Genomic DNA, 26,557 nt, shown 5'->3' with positions numbered 1-26,557 from the left:
CTGCTCCTGTCTGAGCTCTTCTCATTGACTGGAATGCAGTTCTTCTCTTTGCCCACTTGGCAGATGCCTATTTATCTTTCACCAGAGATTAGCCTCTCTAGGAACTTTCCAGAGCCATCCCTGACCTGTGTGGTCTGTGCAGCCCACCAAGCCCCCACCACTGTGTAGAGGGAGTCACTCCTTTTGTATTACCAGTGCCCCTGTGGTGTAGTTTCCACCTGGGGTTCTAAAATGCAAACTCCAGCATGATAGTATTTGTGTGTTGTTCACAATGTAGACTTACAGTCTAGCACAGTGCCTGGCCCATAGTAGGTGGTCAGTGTCAGTAGGTTGAGCAGAATGTGATGATGGGAAAATGCAGAGAAGGGGAAAGCTTCAAGAGAAATGGAATAGGTGGAATCAATAGGTCTTGGTGATTGATTGGGTATGGAGGCTTAGGGAGCCAAAGGACACCCTGAGTGGGCTAAAGACCTCAGGAGGAGTAGTTTTGGTAGGAGGGAAAGGTGAATATCATTTTAAACTTGCTTCTTTTTAAAAATTTTTATGTTTTGTTAAGGTAATACTTACATACAGTTAAATGGATAGATCTTAACTACACAGTTTGACAAATGAAACATGCTGAATTGAAGATGGCCACATTTGGGTGAAGGTATTGTGAAGATGGCCAGCAGTGTGTATCAAAGCACAGAGTCTGGTGCTACAGACTGAGCTCTGGGGTCCTTGTGGGAAGTGACACTGGGTGCAGATGAGGCGACCCCCTGCGGTGAGAAGCTCCAAATATCCCAGTACCCCGAGGTGGCTCCAGATACTGGGATATTTGGATCTCTCTCACTAATCACTAGGATGTTTTCATCTTCCTTTGGCTGTTTTCTGCTTTTGTTTTGGCTGGGCTGGGCTTCCCTCTTGTTGTTTGGGCTGTTAAAGGATTAGAAACTATGCTGGAGAGTGCAAGGGACACGGAATGGGATGGCCACAGTTAATTGGGAACATGTGTAGAGGACCCACACTTTGATCTGCATGACCACGCTTATGAAAGCAGTTTCTTCATCCGCTCACAGGGAGTCAGTCCATCACTTCCTGAGTGAGTGACAAAGTTCCTATCCCTGGTGACAGGGGCCACCACACACAACAGATGAGGAAAGAATTCTAAGATAAACAAAAATGACTCATAGCATAATATGAAAACTGAAACATGCATTAACCAAGCTATCTCTGCATCCTGAAGCAGCAGAGTCTTTTGCTAAAGAACTCATTAGGCAAATAAGTGTTCTCAGTTGGAGGTTAGCATTCATTTGGCTCAAAGTATACTGCATTTAATTAAATGTACAGGAAAAATTCTCCTGGCCAGAGGAGTTATGGTGATGTGAAAGAAGATCTCTGTCTGAGGTCTAGACATCTTTGGTTCTTTGTCCAATTCTCTCTGCTATGTGACCTAGGGCAAGTCATCTGGCCTCTCTGAGCCTCAGATCCTTCTTTGGTAACCTGCAGAAGATGTTGATGTCAGCCGGACGCGGTGGCTTACGTCTGTAATCCCAGCACTTTGGGAGGCCGAAGCAGGCAGATCATGAAGTCAGGAGATCAAGACCATCCTAGCTAACACAGTGAAACTCCGTCTCTACTAAAAATACAAAAAATTAGCCAGGCGTGGTGGCAGGCGCCTGTGGTCCCAGCTACTCGGGAGGCTGAGGCAGGAGAATGGCGTGAACCCGGGAGGCGGAGCTTGCAGTGAGCCAAAATCGCACCGCTGCACTCCAGCCTGGGCGACAGAGCAAGACTCCGTCTCAAAAAAAAAAAAAAAAAAAGAAAAGAAAAGATGTCGATGTCAACCCTGAATCCTGTATTTACTCAACTTCTCAACAAATATTCTTGGTTGGGAGTGGTGGCTCATGCCGGTAATCTCAGCACTTTGGGAGGCTGAGGCTGGTGGATTGCTTGAGGCCAGAGGTTTGAGACCAGCCTAGGAAATACGGTGAAACCCCATCTTTACCAAAAAAAAAAGAAAAAAAAAGAAAAAGAAGGAGAAGCAGAAGAAGAAGCAGAAGAAGGAGGAGGAGGAGGAGGAGGAGGAGGAGGAGGAGGAGGAAGAGGAAGAGGAGGAAAGAATCAGCCAAGCATAATGGTGCGTGCCTGTGGTCCCAGCTACTCAAGAGGTTGAAGTGGGAGGATCACTTAAGCCCAAGAAGTTGAGGCTGCAGTGAGCCATGATGGCACCAATGCATTCCAGCCTGGGCAACAGAGCAATACCCTATCTCAAAAAACAAACAAACAACAACAACAGAAACCCAAATATTCTTCAAGCTTCCACTCTGTTCTGGGCACTGAGCTGGTTAAATATCCCTGCATGAACAATTTCTTGCTCTGGTCCCTGCCCAAACAGCTGTTACTCCCAACTCAAAAGCATGGCTCTGTTCTTTACGCAAACTTGGAAAAGTGGGCTGGGTACCACTCTGGTTCTTTATAGGAATTTTGTTGTGGTTCAGGCGACTGGACATCATAGTGCCAATCTGTTGCCAATAGTGGAAGGAATGCTGGGATTGGAGTTGAATAGACCTGGATTTGGGTCTCAACCCTGCCACTTACTAGTTTGTGACATGGACTAATTTACTGAGGTTCTTTGAGCCTCACTTTTCTCATCTGTTAAATGGGGATAATAATACCTCCTCCAGTTGTTTTGAGAAATAAGGTGATGTGTGTGGAGGTGCTTGGTGTATTTCTTCCCTGTTATCTGAGCAAGCAGCTGGTACCCCTACATCTTTCTTCACTTCAAACTTACAAGCCATTCACCCAAGCCACGACTCGGTTTATAAATGGTTTCTGAAACTTGGGGGACTAAAGTGGCGCCACTTCAGCATTCCCTCAGTGCTTTCCTCTCATTGCATTTCAGAGAGATTTGAAATCAGACCCATTTCATGGCCACTTTCTACAAACTGGGAAGGGAGTCTCTAGCAACCTTTTCCCTCTAGAAATGCACTATGGGTGTACCAGGGAGGTACTTTTAATTATATTTTGTTGAGAATGCTTCCAGAAAAGTATAGAATATAGTCCACGACAACTGAAAGGATCTAGAAATTCCGTCACGAGGGACAAATGCCTTTACAATGAGGACTCTGAGGTTGGAGTTGGGGATCGACTATTTTCAGGGAAGGCTGGGAGTGAGTGGCAGATTGGCAGATGGGTCTCTTGCTTGATCTACCTTTGGTCTAGTGCGTTTCTCATAAACCACAAGATCTTTCCAATCCTAAGCTGTTTTAACTACTTGTATCTCAAGTGATCTAAAAACAATTGGCTTAATCCACAGGGCTCTCCTTGCCTTTTTGTGTTGAAGGATATTCCCTAATTTAGACCACTTCTGTGACCTTTCAAGGTAGGGTAAACTCTGGTGGCACTAGGGACAGCAAAAACCACAAAGAGGCCAGGATATGTGGCCACTCAAATGAGAGTTTAGATAGAATAAGCATTATTGGAAAAGGATGGAGAGACTCCAGAGGCCTTGGTGGAAGATGGACTGCTGCCTCTTCAGTCTAAAGACCTGTGGTGCAGAGAGGGTTCCCACATGGCACTCTGGGCTTTGACATTAATTAGGGTCATGAACAAACAGCCACAATATAGACAGCTCTGGGGACAGGGGAGGCAATTGCTAGTGACACCACATAAGGCCTCCCAGGCACAGCTCTCTCTCCTCCCTATCTTCCTTTTTCCTTCCCTAAACTTACTTTTTTTTTTGAGACAAGGTCTCACTTTGTTACCCAGGCTGGAGTGTAATGGTGCGATCTCAGCTCATTGTAACTACTTCCACCTCCTGGGTTCAAGCAATTCTCGTGCCTTGGCCTCCCAAGTAGCTGGGACTACAGTGTGCACCACCATGCCCAGCTAATTTCTGTATGTTTTAGTAAAGACAGCGTTTCACCATGTTGGCCAGGCTGGTCTCAAACTCCTGATCTCAAGTGATCCACCCACCTCAGCCTCCTGAAATGATGGGATTATAGGTGTGAGCCAGCACGCCTGGCCCCTAAACGTATCTTGAATACCTTTTGTATGCCAGGTGCTAGAGCCTTAACCCTGACCCCAAAGAGCTGGTGCTTTTTCCCTCCCTTGTCTCTCTTCAAAAACTCATCTGTCTTTCATGCTCATCTCTCCACCGTTTGTCCTTCCTTCTGCTTCATCTTTTTTTCTCCTCTCTCATATGTCTTTGTTTTATTTGTAACCCAGAAGTTAGCTGTGGTTTCCTGGCCTTTTAGATCTGGATGATATTGCTTTGAACTTACTCCATGCCCTGTGGAATTCCAAAGTCTTCCCACACTTCTAAAACTCCCACGGGAAGTGGAGGGGGCTTTTATTTTTGTGGTCACTTCTGACTCCAACCTCGGCACTTCCCTTGGATTCGTTTGGTTCACAGGCCATTTTACCACCGCCACAGCTCCCCTCGTCCCCCACCATCCAATCGTCCCTTGCCAGTTGCCCCTGAGATGAGATTCTACTTCTTACCTGATTTCCAAAAGAACAAAAATAAACAACACTATAGTGAGTTGAATAGTGTCCTCCCGAAAATATACGTCCACATGGAATGTGACCTCATTTGGAAACAGGATCTCTGCACATGTAATTAGTCAAGTTAAGATGAGGTCATGCTGAAATAGGGTTAGCTCTACATCCAATGACTGATGTCCTTACCAGAGGACACATAAAGATACACAGAGAAGAGGGCAGCCATGCAAAGATGGAAGCAGAGTTGGAGTTTTGAGGCTATAAACCAAGGAACTTCAAGGATTTACATGACCAACAGAAGCTAGGAAGAGGCAGGGAAGGATTCTCCCCTAGAACCTCTGGAAGGAGCATGGCCCTGCTGACTCCTTGACTTTGGACTTCTGGCCTCCAGAACTGTGAGAGAATAAACGTCTGTTGTTTTAAGTCACTCGGTTTGTGGCACATTGTACAGCAGCCCTAGAAATGAATACATTCCATTTGCATTTGGGTGTGTAGGCAAATTTCCTGAGGATTTGAGAGTGGAGGGTAGGACAGAAGGGAATCTGCTTTTCAGCTCTCCATCCCTGCTGTTCCACTGGTTCCCACTTCAACCACCCATCCTTCCTTTTCCCTATTCAACTTGTTTCTTCATCTCCTCTTTCTACAGAGTCCCCAAACTCCAAATTCATCCTACTCTATTATGCAGAACTCCAGCTCCCAAACTCAGCTCCCAGCCCACTGTTCAGGTCAGAAACCCTCCAGATCCTCAGCTGCACAAAAATACATTGCAAGGAATAGCAGCCTCCTCTCAGAAGGGAGAGGTGAATTAAAAAAGTTATCCCTGTCCCTTTCTGGGGAGGACTGGCTCCTTCTCTATTTCCTGTCCTTCAGTCTAGCAGAGGCAATGGGGTGGGCTGAGCCAGGCTTTGCTCTCTCTTACTCCTCAGAATGTTCAGGCTATGGATTGTGAAAGTCGAGAGGGACCTGTTCGTCTGTCAGTTACTCTAGACGGATAAGACTGTCCCCTGTGTCCAGATGCTTCCCTGAACACTTCAAGGAGATACTAAAGGAATACAAGAGGTTGTCCCTCCCTAGAGGAACACTCCAAAGTCAACCCTTAGTCTTTCTTCATTAAAAAGCTTTGTTCAGTTTGTTTGGTCTTTTGCATCTTCAAATAGGAATCTCTTATGTTCTACCCCCTCCTCCACCTCCCCCCTCCTCCTTCCCCTCCCCCCCCTCCTCCTCCTCCACCTCCTCCTCCTCCACCTCCTTCTCCTCCTCCACCTTCTCCTCCTCCTCCCCCTCCTCTTTCTCCTCCTCCTCCCCCTTCCCCTCCTCCTCCCCCTCCCCCTCCCCCTCCCCCTCCTCCTCCCCCTCCTCCTCCTCCTCATCTTATGTGTAGAACTTTTAAAAGTTCTGTCACTTATTATTTTATTTTATTTCTTATCCTCGTACATTTCTAAGATCCATGGGTAAGTATTTTTCCTTCCAGTTTCTATAGGAAATAAGGAAAATCAAGCCCAGGGTAAAGTAAGTTGCCCAAGATTATCTGTGTTTGTCACAGAACTTACCCTAAACTCTAGGCCAGTACCCTTCCTGCAAACCCCATGGCTTTCTTAGAGTGGTCAGAAGCTGTGCCTTTAGCCTGGAAAAACCTATTTAACTTAGATCAGCCATCTGCTGTTAGAGCTAGAGCTGAAGTTTGGTTCCACTTCAAAACCATGCTGTGTTTTAAGAACAGACTTCTAACCTAATTTTAAATTTAAGTTTATAAATCAGTTTTTAAAACTCTGTATTTTGACTCTGGATTCAGAGAAATATTCTTACTAGGTTACACGAATATTTTGAAACTCAGTACTTACTTTTTTTTTTAATTCAATAAAAGTTTGCACAAACAATGCATCCCACAGGAGAAGCTTATGCCAGATCCCAGATGTTTAACACGTTTGCTTCAGATATTAAGAGTTCATGGCCTCTTGTGCTTGTTAAACCAAAAAATGTAAGCCCATAGAAATGATTTTTAATAACTAGGAGTGCTGCAAGGTCAGGCTGAATTCTGGGCAACCACGGCACTTCAATAACTTTTTTGATCACAGATTGTGTGTGTGTGTGTGTGTGTGTGTGTGTGTGTAGTTAAAAAAAAAAAAAAAATCCAAGCAGAGAATTCAATGAAGGGCAGTATGAACTCTTACTTTTGACTCAATTTCACTTCAATTGATACATGCAGAAATGTTCAAAAAGTTCCTTTTCTAATTTTGACATCGACTACCTAGTTTGTAATCACTTACCTGGGTCTGCCATGCAATGAACCAACTATCTACTACTGAGTCTTGTTGTTCAGAATGCCGTTATCATAGTGAACATCTACTGGGGACTGACTGTGCCAATTATCATGCTGTGCATATGTTATATCATTTAACCCTCATACCTGGCACCTTCACTCCTACACTCTGAGTCCCAGCCACTTTCCTCTCTCACCTTGATTATAGGCAGAATCAGTTACCTGGTTCCTCTGCCTTCACCTCTGCCCCTGTCCCTTCCACTCTATTCTCAACCCAACAGTTGGAGCGATCTGTACTAAAAAAATCAGTTCATGTCATTCCTCAACTCCAAACTCTCCAGTGGCTTCTCAGCCTATTTAGAGTAGCAGCAAATGTTCAATAACAGCCATGCCATCTCCTTTACCTCATGTTCCTTTTTGTTTGTTTGTTTGTTTGTTTTTTAGATGGAATCTCGCTCTGTCGCCCAGGCTGGAGTACAGATGCGTGATCTCGGCTCCCTGCAAGCTCCTCCTCCTGGGTTCATGCCATTCTCCTGCCTCAGCCTCCCGAGTAGCTGGGACTACAGGCGCCCACCACCACGCCTGGCTAATTTTTTGTATTTTTAGTAGAGACGGGGTTTCACTATGTTAGCCAGGATGGTCTCAATCTCCTGACCTCGTGATCCACCCACTCAGCCTCCCAAAGTGCTGGGATTACAGGTGTGAGCCACTGGGCCAGGCCAACTCTATCCCATGTTCTTCTGCCCTCTCTTCCTACCCTTCTCTCTCTCTTTCTCTTGCTCCAGTGGCTCTGGCCCTCTCAGTTCCTCAAACATATCATGCAACTTTCTTGATATGGTATGGTTCACTGGTCAAGCAAAGATTAAAGCACACACATTATATTACATCTATTAAGGTAGGAAAGTAGGAGATCATTTGTTTTAAACAACAAGTTAGTGATCTATTGGTGGGGGTAACAAAATTCAAAAATTCATGATAGTCTATTCTTTCACAACAATCTTTGCTTTAGGAAATGTGATCAAAGACAGGTTTCCCGATTGAAAAAGTTAAGGCTAGTGAGGCAGAGCATATATATATATTTTTTTGTTGTTGTTTTTTGTTTTTTTTGAGATGGAGTTTTACTCTCGTTGCCCAGGCTGGAGTGAAATAGCATGATCTCCGCTCACCACAACCTTCGCCTCCCGGGTTCAAGCGATTCTCCTGCCTCAACCTCCCGAGTAGCTGGGACTACAGGCATGCACCACCATGCCTGGCTGATTTTTTTTTTTTTTTTTTTTTGTATTGTTAGTAGAGACAGGGTTTCTCCAAGTTGGTCAGGCTGGTCTCGAACTCTCAACCTCAGGTGATCTGCCCACCTCGGCCTCCCAAAGTGCTGGGATTACACGCATGAGCCACCATGCCTGGCCGCATTTTTATTCCAATAGAATATGCCTATTGCTGGGAGGCTGTCTGTTTTCACCTACTGTATAATGTTAAGGATTGTGAAATTTACATTATGGGAATCTAGAACCCGTGATTAACTTATTGAACCATTGAATGAGCAATGATACTTGAAAACTAAGGCTATCTTGAATAGTTAGAAAATGAATCATTTTGGGAAATGTACTTCAGATAATTCAGATAATACTTTTTGAAGCACTAAACCTTTAAATAACTTTATTCATTTTGATGGATGCTAAAAATAAAGTGTGGACCACTTTTTGTCTTAGTAGCTAGACTCCATGTATAGAGTTTTACTTCATGATGATTCAGGATAAACACTGGTGGCATAATACAGTGTGGAGGTCTGTTTGCCCATATGCTGAATGGCACCAGGCTAGTGTGCTTCTTGGATCTGCATATCTTCTTTGAATAATTTTACATAGGCATTTGGGAAGAGAAAAAGGAGCTATAAATAAGCAATTTTCAGCCTGAGAATTTTGTGGGAGCCTCAGCCATAGTGATACTTCAAAGGGACAGGTAAGGTTATGTGCTAATTATAAGTGAAAGAGCCTTAGGTGATTTTTAAAACCTCCTTCTTCATTCCGATGCTACCGCAACAGCATCAAACAGCTCTAGAGCACTGGCCACTTACAGAACTTGGGACCAGAGACACTATTTAGACCAAACAGAGGGAGAACAACCAAAGAAAGGTTGGAGAGGTACTGTCCACAAATTCCACTCACTTTACAGTTGGTTTACAGGAAGCTCTGTTCATGACACTGAAATTGTCATTCAGCCCAAGACCAGCGTAAGTTGCCAATATTAATATTTATACACACCCTGTATTATTGTAAAGTGGTCTTCATTATATAATTCGCATTTAAATAGTCCTTTAGAACAGTGGTCCCCAATCTTTTTGCAGCAGGAGTTTCATGGAAGACAATTTTTCCATGGACTAGGGGTGAGGGGATGGTTTGGGGATGATTCAAGCACATTACATTTATTGTGAACTTTATTTCTATTATTATTACATTATAATATATAATGAAATAATTATATATCTCACCATAATGTAGAATCAGTGGGAGCCCTCAGCTTGTTTTCCTGCAACTAGATGGTCCCACCTGGGGGTAATGAGAGACAGTGATAGATCATCAGACATTAGAACTGTTTTCTTTTTTTTTCAAGATGGAGTCTTGCTCTGTCACCCAGGCTGGAGTGCGGTGGTGCAATCTCGGGTCACTGCAACCTCCACCTTCCAAATTCAAGCAATTCTCCTGCCTCAGACTCTTGAGTCGTTGGGATTATAGACAGCTGCCACCACACCTGGCTAATTTTTGTATTTTTAGTAGAGAAGGGGTTTCACAATGTTGGCCAGGCTGGTCTTGAACTCCTGACCTCACGATCTGCCCGCCTTGGCCTCCCAAAGTGGTGAGATTACAGGCGTGAGCCACTGTGCCTGGGCAGGTATTAGATTCTCGTAAGGAGCATGAAACCTAAATCCCTCATGTGTGCAGTTCACAGTAGGGTTTGTGCTCCTATGAGAATCTAATGCTGCCTCTGATCTCACAGGAGGCGGAGCTCAGGTGGCAATATGAGTGATGGGGAGAGGCTGTAAATACAGATTAAGCTTCACTTGCTCACCTGCTGTTCAACTCCTGCTGTGTGGCCTGGTTCCTAATAGGCCACAGACTGGTACTGATCCAAGGCCTGCGGTTTGGGGATCCCCGCTTTATAGTGTATAAAATGCTTTTGTGTTTTTTCTTTCATTCACCAAATATTTATTCAGTATGTATTACATTGTCCTAGGCTTTAAAGTAGACACTGGAAATGCAAAGATGAATATGGCCCCATCCCTCCCCAATTTTTATTTTGATTATCATCATGACTCTGAGAGGTTGCTAAGGCAACAATTTTAATTGTCCCTTTTTTTCCTTTTTTTTTTTTTTGGAAAGAGATTGAGGCTCAGGGAAGCTCTTGCAATGTCATCATGTTTAAAAAGTATTAATGCCCGAACTTCAACTCAGGTTTTCTACCTCTAAATCCCATTTTTTAAACCCAATCTTTTCTTTTCTTTTTTTGAGATGGAGTTTCACTCTTGCCCAGGCTGGCACGCAATGGCGTGATCTGGGCTCACTGCAACCTCCACCTCCCAGGTTCAAGTGATTCTCTTGCCTCAGCCTCCTGAGTAGCTGGGATTACAGTCGCATGCCACCACGCCCAGCTAATTTTTTGTACTTTCAGTAGAGACAGTGTTTCACCATGTTAGCCAGGCTGGTCTCAAACTCCTGACCTCAGGTGCTCCACCCACCTCGGCCTCCCAAAGTGCTGGGATTACAGGCATAAGCCGCTGTGACTGTGCCTGGCCTCTAAACCCAATCTTTAATGCCATAAACAAATACTCAGAGGCAAGCAATTAAAGAAAATAAAAATGTATGCAAATCACAGTCGAATAAAAATGCTAGACTCAGTTCTAAAGAATCTTATAGGGACACAGTTTTCTCAGTACTCATATTAAATCTCTTGCGTTTAAGTGACAAGAACTAAACATGTATTAACTTAGGTAAAATATATTAGTTATGGGCTTATACCTGGTGTGGTTTGTGTACTAGTACTAGGGGAAAAGTAGAGGTGAATTCAACCAAGAATGCAACCAAGAAATCTAATGCCTTTGGAATCCTTCACCATCTCTTATCTTTACTTCTCTCGGCACATCAACTTCACAGTCTGTTATTACGGATTGACCTCTTCTACCTAAAGTGTCTTCTGTCACTACAAAGAGGACTGACTGTTTTTTTCTAGTTATAGTTTAAAAAAAAATTCTAGGGAAGGATTTTGATTGATCGCCTTGGGTTAGATACCATCTCATGAACCAATCAACTCTGACTGGGGAAGTGCAATAGTGGGAAGTCACAGCAGCCACACAACTTTGGAATGGAGGAAGAGTGGGCCTCATGATGAGACTAAAAGCAGATGTCGACTCTGTCTCCTATACTTAATTCATACAAATTTTTTTTTCATGAAATATCCTATTAAATTTCTGGAAATGAAATGTTTGCTGAACTCTATTACACTGTTGTGCTGTGTTTAACAGAGGCAGCACAAGGTCAAAGGTAGAAACAGGAAAAAGCCATGTAGAAAATTAAGGAATCCTCATTACTTTTAGTGACAGCCTGCCCAAAAAGTGAAAAAGGAAGGCAGGATTTGCATATGGCCCAAAGCAGTGAAAGTAAAATAGTGAATGTTGGAGAGATGATGACTATGAAGAAGAGCTAGGCATACAGCATCGCAGCAACAAACGACACGAATTTTCAGCCACGGCTGAAGTCATCTTGGAAAAGACAGGAGGAAGAGTACAGAAACTCCTGGAGCTTGAGAGGCTATTAATCTTCTGGTCTACTCCCTTCATTTTTCATGTGAGTAGACAGATCCAGGGAGGAGAAGTAATCTTCCCAAGACTATCATAAAGCCTTAGTTATTTCATTGGCAAAAATGGGAAAAATAATGAGACAAACCCTTACATATGTCAGGAGGTTTTTCTTCAGAGAGAAATTAGAATAAAGTTACCAGAAGTTGAATAGTGCATTTTCCTCCCACTAGGCAAGGGAGCCGGAATAAATATGCAGATGGCTGAAGAAGGTAAGACAGTTAACAAAAATGGGAGATGCCAGAAAAGGGGAAAAGGGAGGATCTGCAGTCACGTGGGTCTTCAAAGTAGACAATCTGTATCATGCTAGACCCTCGACTGGCTTACCCAGGATACTCCTAATCCTGTGGGTTCTCTCTTAGTTATGTGCCTGGGCTGGTCACCACCTGAGGGTTTTCTCATTTACCTGTCCCTTCTTTCAGATATCTTAAATTGGTGAAGCGACTTTCCCAACATCCATTCTATCCCATAAGCAGCAGCCATGTGGTTTGGGAAATTGGTCTCAATTTAAGGGATAGGCCTGATCAGTCAAAATGATATCTTATTCTCTTTGCCAGTATTGGTTCAAAAGTAAGCATGTGACCTAATTCTGGCCAAAGAGATAAGAGGAGAGGTTTGCTGGCTTCTGGGAAAGTTACTTTCTCTTAAGAGCATTCCAGGAGAATTTATTCTATTCTCTTCACCTGAGTTGAAGGAGGAGGGTCTTCCCCTGGCAGCCATTCTACAACCACAAATGGAACTAGATTTAGGATGAAACTTACACAACGCAGAACAGAGAAAAGGGAAGGAAAACACTCAATGCTAAATGGTTGAATTGGAAATAAATGACTCTGAAGGCTGATCTATCTTTGGATTTCCTCATAGGTTAACCATATTAGTTATCTATTGTTGTGCAACAAACTTTTCCCAAACAGTGGCTCAAAACAACAGCATTTTATCGTTATTTAGTTTATGAATCCGCAATGTGGGCAGGGCTGAGTGGGAAAGGCTTGGATCTACTCGACAAGGGGTGAGGTGGCGCAGCTTAGCCAGGACCGGGGGAATCCACTTCCAAGACGGCTCCCTCACAAACTGGAAAGTCAATGCTGGCTCAGTCAGATGTGAAGGTCACGGGCCTCATTCCTTTTTATGTGGCCCTCTTCATGTGGGTCTCCACAAACTGCGCGGGCTTCCTCACAGCATGGTGGCTGAATTCCAAGAGTAAGCACACAAAGATAACTATGTAGAAACTGCATCACCTTTTATGACCTAGCATCAGCCATCATATAGCATCATTTCCACTGTATTTTGCTGGTTGATCAGTCACTATGGTTAGCCTAGATGCAGTTCAGAGGACACAGTTTCCAGCTTTTGTTGAAAGGAGTTTCAAAGAATTGTGGACAATTTAAACCATTACAGAAACTAAAACATTTCTTTTTTTTCTTTTTTTTTTTTTTGAGATGGAGTCTTGCTCTGTTGCTTAGGCTGGAGTGCAGTGGCATGATCTCGGCTCACTGCAACTTCTGCCTCCCAGGTTCAAGCAATTCTCCGGCCTCAGCATCCTGAGTAGCTGGGATTACATACAGGTGCCCATCCCCATGCCCGGATAATTTTTGTATTTTTTAGTAGAGATGCGGTTTCACCATGTTGCCAGGCTGGTCTTGAACTCCTGACCTCAGTTGATCCACCTTCTTTGGCCTCCCAAAGAGTTTGGGTTATAGGCCTGAGCCACCACACCTGGCCTCCATTTTTTTTTTTTTTTTTTTTTTTTTTTAAAGACAGAGTCTTGCTCTGTCACTCAGGCTGGAGTGCAGTGGCGTGATCTTGGCTGACTGCAAGCTCTGCCTCCCAGGTTCACGCCATTCTCCTGCCTCAGCCTCCCGAGTAGCTGGGACTACAGGCACCTGCCACCATGCCCGGCTAATTTTTTGTATTTTTAGTAGAGATAGGTTTTCACCATGTTAGCCAGGATGGTCTCGATCTCCTGACCTCGTGATCGACCCGCCTCGGCCTCCCAAAGTGCTGGGATTACAGGCGTGAGCCACCGCGCCCGGCCTTCCTTGTTTTTATGACCATTGGAATTGGATTTTCTGTTATTTGGGGCTGAAAGCATCCTTTTTGAATTGAGTTTTCTGTTTATTTGGGGCTGAAAACATTCTTTTGATACAGTTAGTGTCACCTCAGCTGCGGGCAGCAGAATGTCCTTAACTAACAGCTCTCAGTCACAATGCCAATTGTAACAAAGTTACCGGTAATTTGTTACCAGTAATTTAACACAAAGGTTTTGCAATTGTTTATTTTTTGTTCTTTTCTAATCACAGCAGAATCAAGCTTACCACAATAATAGCAGAAGAGTCATTTACTTAAATTCAAATAGAATTCTCTGAATGGGAGTAAAGGGATGGAATCAAAGCAAGGATGCTCCACCTGGCACGTGGGAGCTTTACTCCAGGTTGAGAGCTGTTGGGTTGGATGCCTCTTTTGGTAAGAGAGCTGGAAACAACTTTAAGGTTTCGTTGCTCTGGCTCAAATTCTTTTTCTTCTGCACATAAGCTCTTGTGAAGCCAGTGCAGCCAAAGACGTGTCACCAGGCATTTGATACTCTCTAGTTTTGATGATCTTTTGGTGGACAAGGGAAGATATTTTAAAAAAAAATTATTGATCTTCTGTCTTGGTCCTTTCCACGATGAACTCTACCTAAATACAACAAATCATTTTTTAGGGTCCACTGTGTTTTTAGCACTCTGATAAGGCATTGCAGATAGAACCACAATAAGATGTTACTGCAAGAATCTAGAAAACAAATAGAGGGCAGTTGGAGAGCAATGGGAGGCTACTTAAAATTCAATCCTAATGCAGGTGTGACAGTCTTACAAAAGAAAGGAGAGAAAGAGCTAAGCATCTATCTGCTGGATTTCAGGGTACTTCCCTGCCCAGAGGTGCAGCAGCAGATCCCTTCACCCTCTCCTCCCCAGCTACCTCTGAGTGGACCAGGGCGAACATCTGACCAACGGGTGCCCAACCATAGACCAGCCAGCAATTTGTACTTTGTGTGTGGCCTGGTCGGAAAATATGAGCTGAGCCAATCAGATTCCTCCCCAGAAAACTGGGGAGAAGCACTTACTTCTAAGATGGTGGGTCCTGAGCCCAAAGGCTGGACAAATATACCATCGAGGAAGTAATTAGAGAATCAGGTGTAGACTGCAGCTTTGAGAGAATGGTGACTCAGATAAGCTGATTGGGATGCGCAGGTGTGCAAAAAGAAGCAGTCTCCATGAAATGCGAGGCTGAAGGGTGTCTGGGCTACCTTAGCTCCTGCCCTTTCTGACGCCTGCTTGTTCAGTTTTCTGAATATGTTCCCATTGTTTTCTTACCCAAAGTAAGGGTAGGAGTAGAATACCATTCCCTGACTTTTACTTGAGCTAATTGGAGAGGTTTTCTGTTATTTGTAACCATAAGAATTTTGTCCAGAACAAGGCAAAAACCCACAGAAGAGATGACAATTTCATTGGGCTTTGAGTAAGGAAGCAACCCTAAGTCTAGGCTTTACAATTTACCAACTAAATCTGTGACTTAACAAAAGGAGCTTGAGCTTTAGAGTCACACCTAGCTTTGGGTTCAAGTCCAATCTGTACCATTACTTCTTTGTGATCTTGAAAAAGTTACTTATCTGTAACCTCTAGATAATGCCTACTAATTCTTAAATGGTTGTTGCAAGAATTAAACTAGATGTATAAATATATTTATTTGTTTTGAGATGGAGTTTCACTCACACTGCTGCCCAGGCTGGAGTGCAGTGGCACCATCTCTGCTTACTGCAACCTCCACCTCCTGGGTTCAAGTGATCCTCCTGCTTCAGCCTCCCAAGTAGGTGGGATTACAGGTGTGCGCCACGTCACTAATTTTTTGTGGAGACAGGGTTTTGCCATGTTGGCCAGGCTGGTCTCGAACTCCTGACCTCAAGTGATCCACCCCCTCCTCAGCCTCCCAAAGTGCTGGGATTACAGGCATGAGCCACCGCACCCAGCCAATGTATATACACTTACTTATATGGACCATTAACACAGTGTTTGGCACGTAGTAGGTCCATGAAGAATGACAGCTATTATCATCCCCAAGTATGTCGATGTACTATTTGGACGGGAGAAAGGAAGTAATCTTCAACCCTGGTCCCTCCCAGTAACATAAGATGGCTTTTTTTTTTTTTTTTTTTTTTTTTTTTTTTGAGACATACTCTTGCTTTGTCACCCAGGCTGGAATGCAGTGGTGCAATATCGGCTCACTGCAACCTCCGCCTCCTGGGTTCAAGCGATTCTCCTGCCTCACCCTCCCGAGTAGCTAGGACTACAGGCATGTGCCACCGCGCCCAGCTAATTTTTGTATTTTTAGCAGAGACGGGGTTTCACCACGTTGGCCAGAATGGTCTCGATCTCTTGACCTCACGATCTGCCCACCTCGGCCTCCCACAATGCTGAGATGACAGGCGTGAGCCACCACATTGGGCCCATAATATGGTTTTGATGGAAGCATTTTTATATTTCCCAACATTTAAAGAGTGGCTTTCTATATTGGGGTGTGTGAGTGAGTCTGTGGGCACGTGCGCATGCGTGTTTGTTTGACAATGGTGTTGTTTGGCTCTTCCTCCCCCCTTTCCTACTGAAGTTGTATTCACTATGTCATTGTTATTAATCAGGCATGCAATATGAGATGAACAGGGGTGATGAGTTGGTCAGGCTGCCAAACAAGTTCATGTTTTGTAGGAAATGCCAAATCGTTTCCTGAGGGGATGTTTCTCAGGAATGGAAGGGTATGCCTCTCTGGCCCTCACAAACCCTGTCCCCTCCCTGGAGTGCTGTCAACTCGCAGAGCAATGGGATAGCTCTTTAAAAGCCACTTCATGGAGCTGCCGCCCAGCTGTGCTGGAAATATATTTGCATTGTTTTCTTTTTTCCTTTCTTCTGGTAAAAATGTAACCCACGTCAAGTAGGAAATGTATTACAGACCTCCCACATTTCCTCAAAAACTATCCCAACATCATTAGTCCTGTCATAAGCTAGAAGGGTGGAGGAAGATAGTGAAGGGCTGGGAGTGGTGGAGAAAGAAGGAATGTCTGAAAAAAATAGGATTATAAAGCATTTTGAGCCCCTCCCTCCACTTTTAATTCATAGAGAGACTAATGTGTAAACTAACAAATGAAAGGTCTTAACTAAAGGCTTAAAAAAGATGTCCTTGAATATTTGGTTCATCTGCCAACCACATTTATTCATGAATTATCTTTATGGATGTGGAGTGAGTTTAAAGACAGATGAAGAAAGCTTTGGCGTCCTAAAACTGCCTGGGGTTTTTGCTGGGCATAGGTATTTTCCTAAAACTCTGATGAAAGCAGAAGTTACAAATGATAGGCTTTGAATGTTATTTCACATGGTGATTTTGAGTGGCATGTACAATCACTAATATTCAGAAGCAACTTTCTGAAAAGTTGTTAAATCTTTCTCATCTCTGCTATTAACAAATATTTAGATTTTATATCTAACCCAAAGGACAGAAAATTCCAAGTAGAATTGTATTGAGTGTGAGAAACTGAATCTTTTAACTTACCATTGGCTAAATTGGTGCTGCCTAGTGACTTGGGAGAGGAGTCCTGGGAACATTGGTCTGGAACTCTGGGGCCATGATGGGGTTAGATTTTCCCTATTCCAGAAAATCATGGTGGGAGGATATGTCAGGTCACTATTTCTGTGTAACAAATATCCTCAAAATGCCATAGTACAAAAAAAAAAAAAAATCATCTTTTATTTCTCATGCTTGCTGGGCAGCTGGGGATTAGCTGTTCTAAGCTGGGTTTACCTGGCATGACTCTGCTTTAGGGTGTCTTACCCTCCTTGGACCAGCTGGCTGGCCCAGGGAAGTCTTCTAGCATTCGTAGAAGTACAAGAAGGCAAGCAGAAACACATGAAGTCTCTTAAGGCCTAAGTGCAAAACTTGAACACAATTACTTCCATTTCATTCTATTGACCAAAGCAAGTCACATGGCTGAACCCAAAATCAATAAACTCCACTCCTTCAGTGGAAGGAACTTCAAAGTCATAGGCTTTGGATATGGGCATGGATACAGTACACAATGAAGTCCTGGGGCCAATACTGGAACCTACTAAAAAGAAGGAATATGACTAGGACTGTGGCTCCAGTAAGTGGAACCACATAGCTTATCTGCAACTTTGATGGGTTAGTCCCTTCTGTGGTATTGATGGTAGCTATCATAACTCAATGCTAACACTCAATATTACTCCCAACTCTCCGAATTTTCATTCCATTTCCCTGATCAGGCAACCTTTTGGTTATCATTTAGCTTCCTGGATAGCTATTTCTTCAGGGCATAGTGTTTTGGCAATAAAATACACATGTTTGGGCCTTGCAACAATCCTATTTCTCATTCTATATCAATAGACAGACATACTGTTGTCTACTTCTGGTGAGCCTGACCAAACTTCCTTCAAGAGAGATTTTCTCAGTATGCTAAAAGAGAAAAGGAGCAAGTTTCTAAGCTTGAAAAACTGAAAGTCAGTTCTTCTATTATGTAAATTCAATGTGAAGGCAGTGGGCAACCAGTCACCCTCTTATGGGGAGACCACTACCAGGGCATAATTTTTACCCAAATTTCTGTAGTTCCTATATATAAATAACTTCAGCACTTGGCCTTTAATAGTGTAGGGGAAGGAGGTTGGGCGTGGAGGCTCATGCCTGTAATCTCAGCACTTTGAGAGGCCAAGGTGGGCAGATGGCTTGAGCTCAGGAGTTTGAGACCAGCCTGGGCAACATGGTGAAACCTTGTCTCTGGGCAACATGGTAAAATCCTGTCTCTACAAAAAAAAAAAAAAAAAATTAGCTGGGTGTGTTTATACTCCCAGCTACTCAGGAGGCTGAGATGGGAGGACCAGCTGAGCCTGGGAGGTGGAGGCTGCAGTGACCCATGATCACGCCACTGCACTCCAGACCCTGTCTAAAAAACAAAACAAAACAAAAAAGGTGGAAGGGAAGGGTAGTACGATCCACATAATCTTATTGCTAGGTAGCCAAGAACATGAATGGTGTATTAGAGGGGTTTAATCAGGGAAGCAGAACCACTAGAGTCTTACTGATAAGGGACTAATCTCTTGCAGAATTATGTGAGAAACTGGTGAAGTAAAGGTCTGAAAGCGGAACTGAAGGATTAGAGAAAAGTCACTAACCAGCCATCCTGAAGTCCTATACAGGTGGACTTGTAAGGCCAGAACTTGTAATGATTCTGGGAAGCCGCACATGTCTAACTGCTGGAGTGGTACCCAGGAGAGGAGCTGTGGAAAAGTCCATAGATAGCTGATACTTCTGGAAGTCTCCTACCAAGCTCTGGAGTCATCTTGGGTCCTCTGGCCAGCAGGGACTGGAGTTGGAAAGAAGAGCTAGACATGGGGAGGAGGATGAGCTGGAACCTGCCAGAATCTCTGTGTGTCTGCCACCATGTGTAGTCACAAGGATCTTCAGAGGGAGTGGCTCTGCTCCACTTTCACCTTCCAAATCTTGCCTCAATTCTTCTTTTTGGCCAACCTAACTTGTAACCATGTAGGGAAATAAACCTGGGGAAATGGAGTTCCAATTTAAGCAAGTTGACATGGGTCCAGAAGAATGCAGGGTCATTTGCTTTAGGTTTGAGTCATTTCTTCCAGTCCATACAGAGGTCACAGAAGTAGGGGGTTAGATGTTTCTCTGCTCTTCTCAGTGAGTTTGGGGCCTTTGTTCTTGAATCCTGATCAGTTTCATGTGCTCTCATCCTCTTTGGACCAGTTGCTCAGCCTGGGTGAGCCAATCATGTGGTTGGTGGAAAACCTTTTGTTTTTGGATTCTCTCTTTGTTTCCTCCTTCATAGATTTCCATTGACGCCACTGGTGCTATTGCCTCCTGCTCTAGGTGCTGAATATTTTTCGTTTAGACCTCTAATACAACTGTGTTAGCCTTTTAGTGCTATGAAGTTTCATTGATTAGCAGGGTTTGGAGGAGGCAGACGGGTGTTTTGAGGAAGGGCTTTGTGGGAGGGCACTGAGAAATGAGACTTTCATGATTAGTTCTCTTGGTGGAGCATCTGTGACCAGGCATTATCCCATTGTTACCTTAGTTTGGTGGGTAACAGTTATCCAGGTAAGAAGATGATGAGGGAGGGAATGAAAAAAGAAAAAAGCAACTCATCTCACTACAAATAGTTCCTAGCTTATTCGACTATGTATCCTGTGGATTAATGGGCAAATTCCTCAGTAAGATATTCAAGACCCTTTAGAGCCTAGCCTTTTTATTTCTCTCTTCTCTCAAATATATACTAGACTTTGAGTAACACTGGATCTCCTGAAGCCCACTCAGCGAAACCATTCAAAGTGCTTGAAAGAGAGAGAGAAGTGCAGATAAAGATGATGAAGAAGGCATGATGGTGACTCTGTGCTTGCTTTCAGGTGAAGATGTCAGCATTCTCATAAGGTGGCCACCTGAAAGATAGAGAGCTATGTATCCACAAAGATTTTTCTTTATCTACTTCGGACAAACTTAAATTTTCTATGACTTTAATACACTCCTTGATAAATTTTCATGTTGTATGTCTCCCATAGAATGCCTATAGCATGAGAAACATTTTTTTTTGATATGTTTAATGTAATCTATATGTCATCATTCATGACAGTGCCTATCAGAGTAGGTAAAGCTAGGTGTTGGGAAAAAAAAAACCCAAATACTAGTGGCTTAACACAATAAGGTATATTTTTCACTCACATCACCATCCAGTCAAAGTTAGTGGGCGGTGGGGAGAGCTTTGTTCCATGAAGCCAATCAAGGACACAGATATTTCTCCCATCTTGTCATATTGTGAGCTTTAGCAATGGTTACCATGGTTTAGTCCAAGGTTGTCATGGAATGGAAAGAGGGAGAGAGTTGGGTGAAGGCTCACCTGTTCTTAGTTGCCTATATGCAAAAGTAAAACTCTATTTCTGCTCAAATTCCATTGGTCAGAACTGGCCACATGACCTTATCTAGATGCAAGGGGAGTGAATGGGCAAAGCAGTTTAGCTTCATGCCCAGGGAGAGGAATTGAGGTTTGGTGAGCATCCATGATATTTCTAAAATGTCACTTTCTCTCTGAAGCAAGTGCCTAGGACTGCACCTGTTATATGGTAGGCACTCAGAAATATTTTTTGAACAAATACATGAAATGAATGAATATGTATAGGCTTCTGCTGTTATGTTCTAAGGCAGAAAATAGGAAGGAAATAATTTTGAGAGAAGCAAACATCTGTCTGCTACCCACTATATTCATGACCATTTATTTGTACAATTATTTCACAAGCACTCTAGGAATTCATACTCTTTTGAAGCTATGTTTTCATTTATTCAACAAATTGTTGAGTGCCTTCTATGTTAAGTGCTATGCTGTGTGGTCAGGAAATAGAGGTTGAAGTCATCATTCCTGCCCATTGGTAACTTACTTGGAATGTATCTAGAGGGAAGTGGGAAAAGAAGCCAGTAATTGCAGCTATTACATAGGCACCATGATAGACATACACATGGATTGTGGTGGTTATGCTGGGAAATGGCACCTAATTGAGTCAGGAATGGGAGTTGCGGGGTTTCATTGTCTAGAAGAGGTGGTATTTTGGTTGGATGAACATGAGTTTGCTAGTTGATACTCATAAGAGAAAGGTAGAGGGAATGGTATGTGCAAATTTGACAGTTTAGGGAACTGCAATTCCTTCAGTAGGTCAAAAAGGTGTGATGGAAATACTGGGAGATAAGGCTGGAGAGGTAGGCTTGGGCTGAGTCACAAAGCACTTCTAAACTGCATTAAATAAAGAATGAATAGGGGTTTAGAGTAGGAATTATGTGATTTTCTCTATCAAATGAAAGAATTGATACACACAGTATATCTAAGCAGCCGCGTTATCCATATTGACCAGTCTATTTTTCTCCTTAGATCAGCTTCAAATAATATAAAATTGCTAAATTAAAAAACAAACAAAAACCTGTTCATAATATTTTGAGGACAATCCTTTTGTGGGAAGAGATTAGAAATAAGAGCACAAAGAAAGGTGTACAATACCCTCCATTCATGTAGCCTTGCCTCAGATAGAACAGGAAGGAGGCCCATTTCAAGGAAAACAAAGGAATTGGCTTCATGATTTTACAAGAAAAACTGTATCTGTCAATAGAGAGGATTCTTCTAGGAAAGTGTTTTAAGATGGACTAGGGAAGAAAACTGGGAACAATTAGGGAAGCTCCTGCTCTTGGTACTTCTGCATCAGCAAAGAGGTTGTTAAAGGTGTTCATTTAAGGAACCAAGTATCAGCTCACTTCAATTAGTAGTTATCGAGCATTCATTCCTCCTTCATTCATTCAGTACATTTCAATGACACTTTTGTGTCCTGCACTAAGTCAGGTGCTGTAAGGAAGTAAAATATAGGTAAACTTATGGTCTTGCCCTTGAGAAGATTCAACTAACACATGAATCCAGTAATTTCTAACCAAGGATGTGCTCTCCTTAGGTAGCAAGGGAAGCTGGGCACCGTGGCTCATGCCTGTAATTCCAGCACTTTGGGAGGCTGAGGCGCGAGGATTGCTTGAAGCCAGGAGTTTCAGATCAGCCTGGGCAGCAAAGCATGACCCTGTCTCTATAAAAAAATTTAAAAATGTAGCCAGGCATGGTGGCATGTGCCTGTAGTCCAAGCACACTTGGGAGGCTGAGGTGGGAGGATGGCTGGAGCCCAGGAATTTGAGACAGCAGTGAGCTATGATTGTGCCACTGCAATCCAGTCTGGGCAACAGTGAGAGCCTGTCCAAAAAAAAAAAAAAAAAAAAAGGAACAAATGAGAGAGAGAGCAGAGAGAGAGAGAAAGAATATTAGTCTAAAATGCCTTGGAGTTCAAAGTTCAGATTCAAATCTTGACTATGTTTGGGCAACCACTAACAGGTTGTCTAACCTTTAAATATTTTCAAAAGCAAAATGAAGATAATAACAGCTACATTGCAATTTCCAGGATTAAATGAAATGACTCATGAAACCTTTGTGTAAACAGTGCAGAACTTTGCAAACATTGGTGATACATTATTAAAGGTGAACTTACTAGGACTTGAAAGCAGTGGTTTTCAAAGTATTTGTTGAAACACTAATGCCCAAGATTGGAAATAGGCATTTCTCAAGAAAAGAGTTCTATGGTCAAACACATTTGGGAGATGCAGGATCAAAGAAAGTAAAACATGGTTCTTAGGTCTGTAAAATGCTAGTATGCATTGTGAATCTCAAGGAAAACAAGTATTGTGTGTCTCTGTCCCCCAGATTAATGTGATCTGGGGATCTACCCCTACCCCCACTCCAGCATCTCTAGGACCTTGAGATGGACAGAACTCACTCTGGGAAAGACTGCTCTCCAGGAAGAAAATTATGCATCTTTCTTTCAATTTTACAGTCCCACCACCCAGGCCGGCACCGTGGCTCAATGCCTGTAATCCCAGCACTTTGGGAGGCAGAGGGGAGAGGATCACGTGAGTCCAGGAGTTCGAGACTAGCCTGGGCCACATAATGAGACCTCATCTCTACAAAAAAATTAAAAAATTAGCCTGGCATGCTGGCTCGCGCCTGTATTCCCAGTTACTTGGGGGAGGGGCTGAGGCGGGAGGATCACTTCAGACCTGAAGGTCGAGGCTGCACTGAGCCATGAGCGGCCACTGCACTCCAGCCTGGGCGATAGACCCTCTGTCAAAACAAACAAAAAATACTGAGCCATTCTTCATCATACAATCTAGGAAACTCATTCAACAACTTTCCGAGCAGTGCTGAGATTTCCACCAAGGAAGCCCAGAGAAAAGGGCCAGGCCCCCGCTTTGCCAGGGTTAGAGGGGATTCCCTCAGAATCGGGGGTGCGAGGTGCTGTGGTGGATACATTTAATATTCTTTCCAAGACACCCATGATGGCAAGGCAGTAGCAGACAGAAAGCAACAAAAGCGAAGAGAGCAGGGCTGATCCTCAAAGACTTTATAAATTAGACTTTTTATAAAAACTCTAAAAGTCAAGTAATAACATGACTACTCCACTTCTAAGAAAAGTGTGCAGAAACATCTCCAGCCAGAAAGACTGCTCCTGCCTACCCAAGTCAGAGAAGTTTCATCACGCCAATAGCTTCTCCCCGTTCCCCTCTGCCCCCCTCCTACCGCTTGTCTCCCTTCTTCTCCCACAACACACCCCATACCTGGCGGCATTTTACACCTTCCCAGACGGGGCTGCCAAGCGCGGAGACGCGGAGGACGCAGGCGCAGCTCGTCTCAGGTACACGGGAGGCCCCGCCCCTCTGCGCCCAGCCCCTCGCGCCACTCCACTTCCCGCCCTGCCCCGCCCCGCCTCGCCCCTTCGCGCCCGTCCCAAGGGGCAGGGCGGCCCTGGTGGGTGGTGTTGGAGTGGGGATGGGGAGGGAAGTGGAGGGGAGGGGGTAAGTGACAGGGCAGGGGAGGCCCTGGGGAGGGTGGGAACTCGAGGCGCGGCCGCGCGAGGTGACCGGAGTCACAGTTCCCGCGGGCGGCGACAGCAGAGCGCCCACTGCCTCCAGCAGGTAACCAGCCGCGGTCGCGCTGCGCCGCCTCAGCGCGGGCGTGGGACGTGGAGACCCTGAGGAGGGCGGCGGGACCCGGGCGGGGAAGGGCGCGGCGTGGCTCAGGTGCGCTTCTCCCAGCTGGCTGCTCAGGGCTGTGGGGGGCGCCTGTGGGGGCGGCCCGGCCTTGCGGGCTGGCGGTGAGCGCCCGTTCTGTCTCTTTTGTCCTTAACTTTCTCTAAAATGGGGCCGTGGTCGGGCCCCGGGGATGTTCCCACGTCTCCTCAGCGACGCCTGTGTCGTGGGGGCCTGAGGGAGCTTTAGGCCCCGCGACAGCTGCAAGGGCGGTGGTCTGGAGGGCACCGGAGTGGACGACGAGGCGAGGCTGGGTCCCTTGCTGCCCAAGTGGGCGGCTCTGCCTAGGGGGACCCGTGACCGAGGACGGTCGAGACCCCAGCCCCGGCGGGGACGGCCGCGCGCCCCGCTCCCTGCTCCGTGCTCGGGCTTCCGACGGCGCGTCCAGGTGGGCTCTGGGCTTTGGGGAAAGAGAGAAGCGAATTTCCTTTCCCTGGCGGGGTGTGATGAGAAGAACTTCGCAGAGAGTTTTTACCTGTGATGTTTCTGAAACTTTGTGAAGTGGCGAAAGGGTGTTAAAAGTGTCACTTTACTGTGGTGTCTGCAAACCACAATCTACCCAGCTAGGTTTTAGGTTTGGCTTCTGTTTCTTCCAGGTTTTCCTTTGCTATGCTTTTCTTTACGGGAAGATACTGTGGATGAACTGTGGGCTATAGTGCACACCGATAGACATCTGTGTATAGACAAGATAGATGCCAAACCAAGAGCATTGATTTCTTTAGAACATTTAAAATACAGCATATAAAAAGATTGCCTTTGTTATTAAAATATTATTCTAGTTCTCCCTTTAGGTAGGCAGTTAATCACTTAATGCTGGGTAGAGACAGCCAAGGAGTCTGAGGAGGAGCATCAGGAAAGGAGGAAATCTAGGAGGCAGTGGTCTCATAGAAGCCAGGAGAGGAGAGTTTTAAAAAGGAGAGAAGTCTATCTGGGAGTCAAGAACTGATTACACCTATTGGCTTTGGAAGTTAGGAGGGGAGCTTTAACCTCAGCAGACATAATTTAAGTACAGCATAAGGGTAGAAGCCAAGTTTGAATGAATCTGAGGAGAGAATAGTGATTCTGCACTCACAAGTAAATGTGAGTTTAGAATCTGTATTTTGAGAAATAAAGGTTAGAAGGAGAGGCGATCCATTGATTAGGGAGATTAAAAAAAAAAAAGAAAAGAAAAAGACAAATAAGGACGATAGACTACCTTTATGTTATCCATAATAGTTACAAATTTTAAAAATGAAGTGCATCATTTCATAACATTGTTCCTGTCTCATGGTTAAGTAGCAGAAGCTGAGAGCAAGAAGCTGAACATATTGAAAAGAACTATTCGTGATAAAGTAGTTATGCCCTGCCCATCCAAATTATGAACACGATTTTAGTGGTATTTTGTTTGGTGTGTTGGGTTCAGGTGTTACAGGTGTTTAAGTCACACATATAAACTGTGTTGGACTCTATTTTACCTGAGTTCCAGTACGTTGATGTTCCCAACTTGCTTTTAAGTTATGCGGTTCTTTTATGTGTGTCCCAATGGTTCTTCTAAAGATCTTGTGTAGAAATCAGGTGTTGGGACTCAATCAGAATCTGTGAGGCATATATCATTTAGGGCCTTTGCTTCAATTATTATTATGCATTCAGGGGAAATGGCTCTTAGATTAAAATTTCTGTGTAATGAGTTTCACTTCAGTTCTTCGTTGAAAGTTTGATTTTTTTGTTGCTCAACGGTTCAGACAAATCATTTTATGAGTATTTTCCTTAGGAATATGAAAAGAATGGTTAAAATGGAAAAGGCTGGCAACCAAGTGCTGATTAGGATGTGGAGCAACTGGAAGTCTCATAATCTGCTGGTGGAAATGTAAATTGCTGTAATCATTTTGAAAAACTTTTTGGCATTGTCTGCGAAAGTAAAACATACGCATAAGCTATGCCAAAACATATACCAAACAAAATTCTAGAAAATGCAAACTAATGTGATGGAAAACACATCAATGGTTACTTGGGGGTAGGGGAAAGAGAAAGTAAGGAGGGATGCATTCAAAAGAGGTGTGAAGAAACTTTAGGGGGTGATGGATATATTCATTTTCTTGATGAGATGCTTCCACCAATGTGTGTGTATGTATTTATTTGTATATATATCACTCATTTAATTATACATTTTAAATATGTGAAATTTATTGTAAGTAAATTATACCTCAATAAAGCTTTAAAACAGATTAAATAAAAATAAAGAAGAAAGACACATCATTTAAGTATATTTACCTCCTTCA

General features: G+C 43.9%; 1 protein-coding gene and 1 long non-coding RNA gene across 6 annotated transcripts in view; one reads left to right on the top strand and one right to left on the bottom strand.

The window, feature by feature from the left end:
• LOC140710125 (uncharacterized) overlaps positions 1 to 23,992 on the bottom strand; it is a 43,173-nt gene extending 19,181 nt beyond the window's left edge. For 2 of the 4 annotated variants that reach the window (XR_012091031.1, XR_012091032.1), the window contains exons 1-3: positions 23,829 to 23,992; positions 18,803 to 20,083; positions 9,234 to 9,291 (exon numbers count right to left, since the gene is read on the bottom strand). This is a non-coding gene — a long non-coding RNA (uncharacterized lncRNA). The remainder of the gene's footprint in view (positions 1 to 9,233; positions 9,292 to 18,802; positions 20,084 to 23,828) is intronic. The other 2 variants (XR_012091033.1, XR_012091034.1) reach the window with 1 other exon arrangement.
• Positions 1 to 26,557, top strand: part of TC2N (tandem C2 domains, nuclear) — an 87,133-nt gene that overhangs the window by 9,302 nt on the left and 51,274 nt on the right. Inside the window, exon 1 of one of the 2 annotated variants that reach the window (XM_007987617.3) lies at positions 24,099 to 24,185. The exons of the other annotated variant lie outside the window; for it this stretch is intronic. The gene's annotated coding sequence lies outside the window, so the exon portion shown is untranslated. Of the gene's footprint in view, positions 1 to 24,098; positions 24,186 to 26,557 lie in introns of those variants that run through there. 2 annotated transcript variants of the gene reach the window in all.

The sequence above is a fragment of the Chlorocebus sabaeus genome, chromosome 24 (genome assembly GCF_047675955.1).
Source record: "Chlorocebus sabaeus isolate Y175 chromosome 24, mChlSab1.0.hap1, whole genome shotgun sequence".
Lineage (NCBI taxonomy): Eukaryota > Metazoa > Chordata > Mammalia > Primates > Cercopithecidae > Chlorocebus > Chlorocebus sabaeus.
The sequence above is the reverse complement of the archived record's forward strand: the minus strand, read 5'-3'. Positions and strand labels throughout refer to the sequence as shown.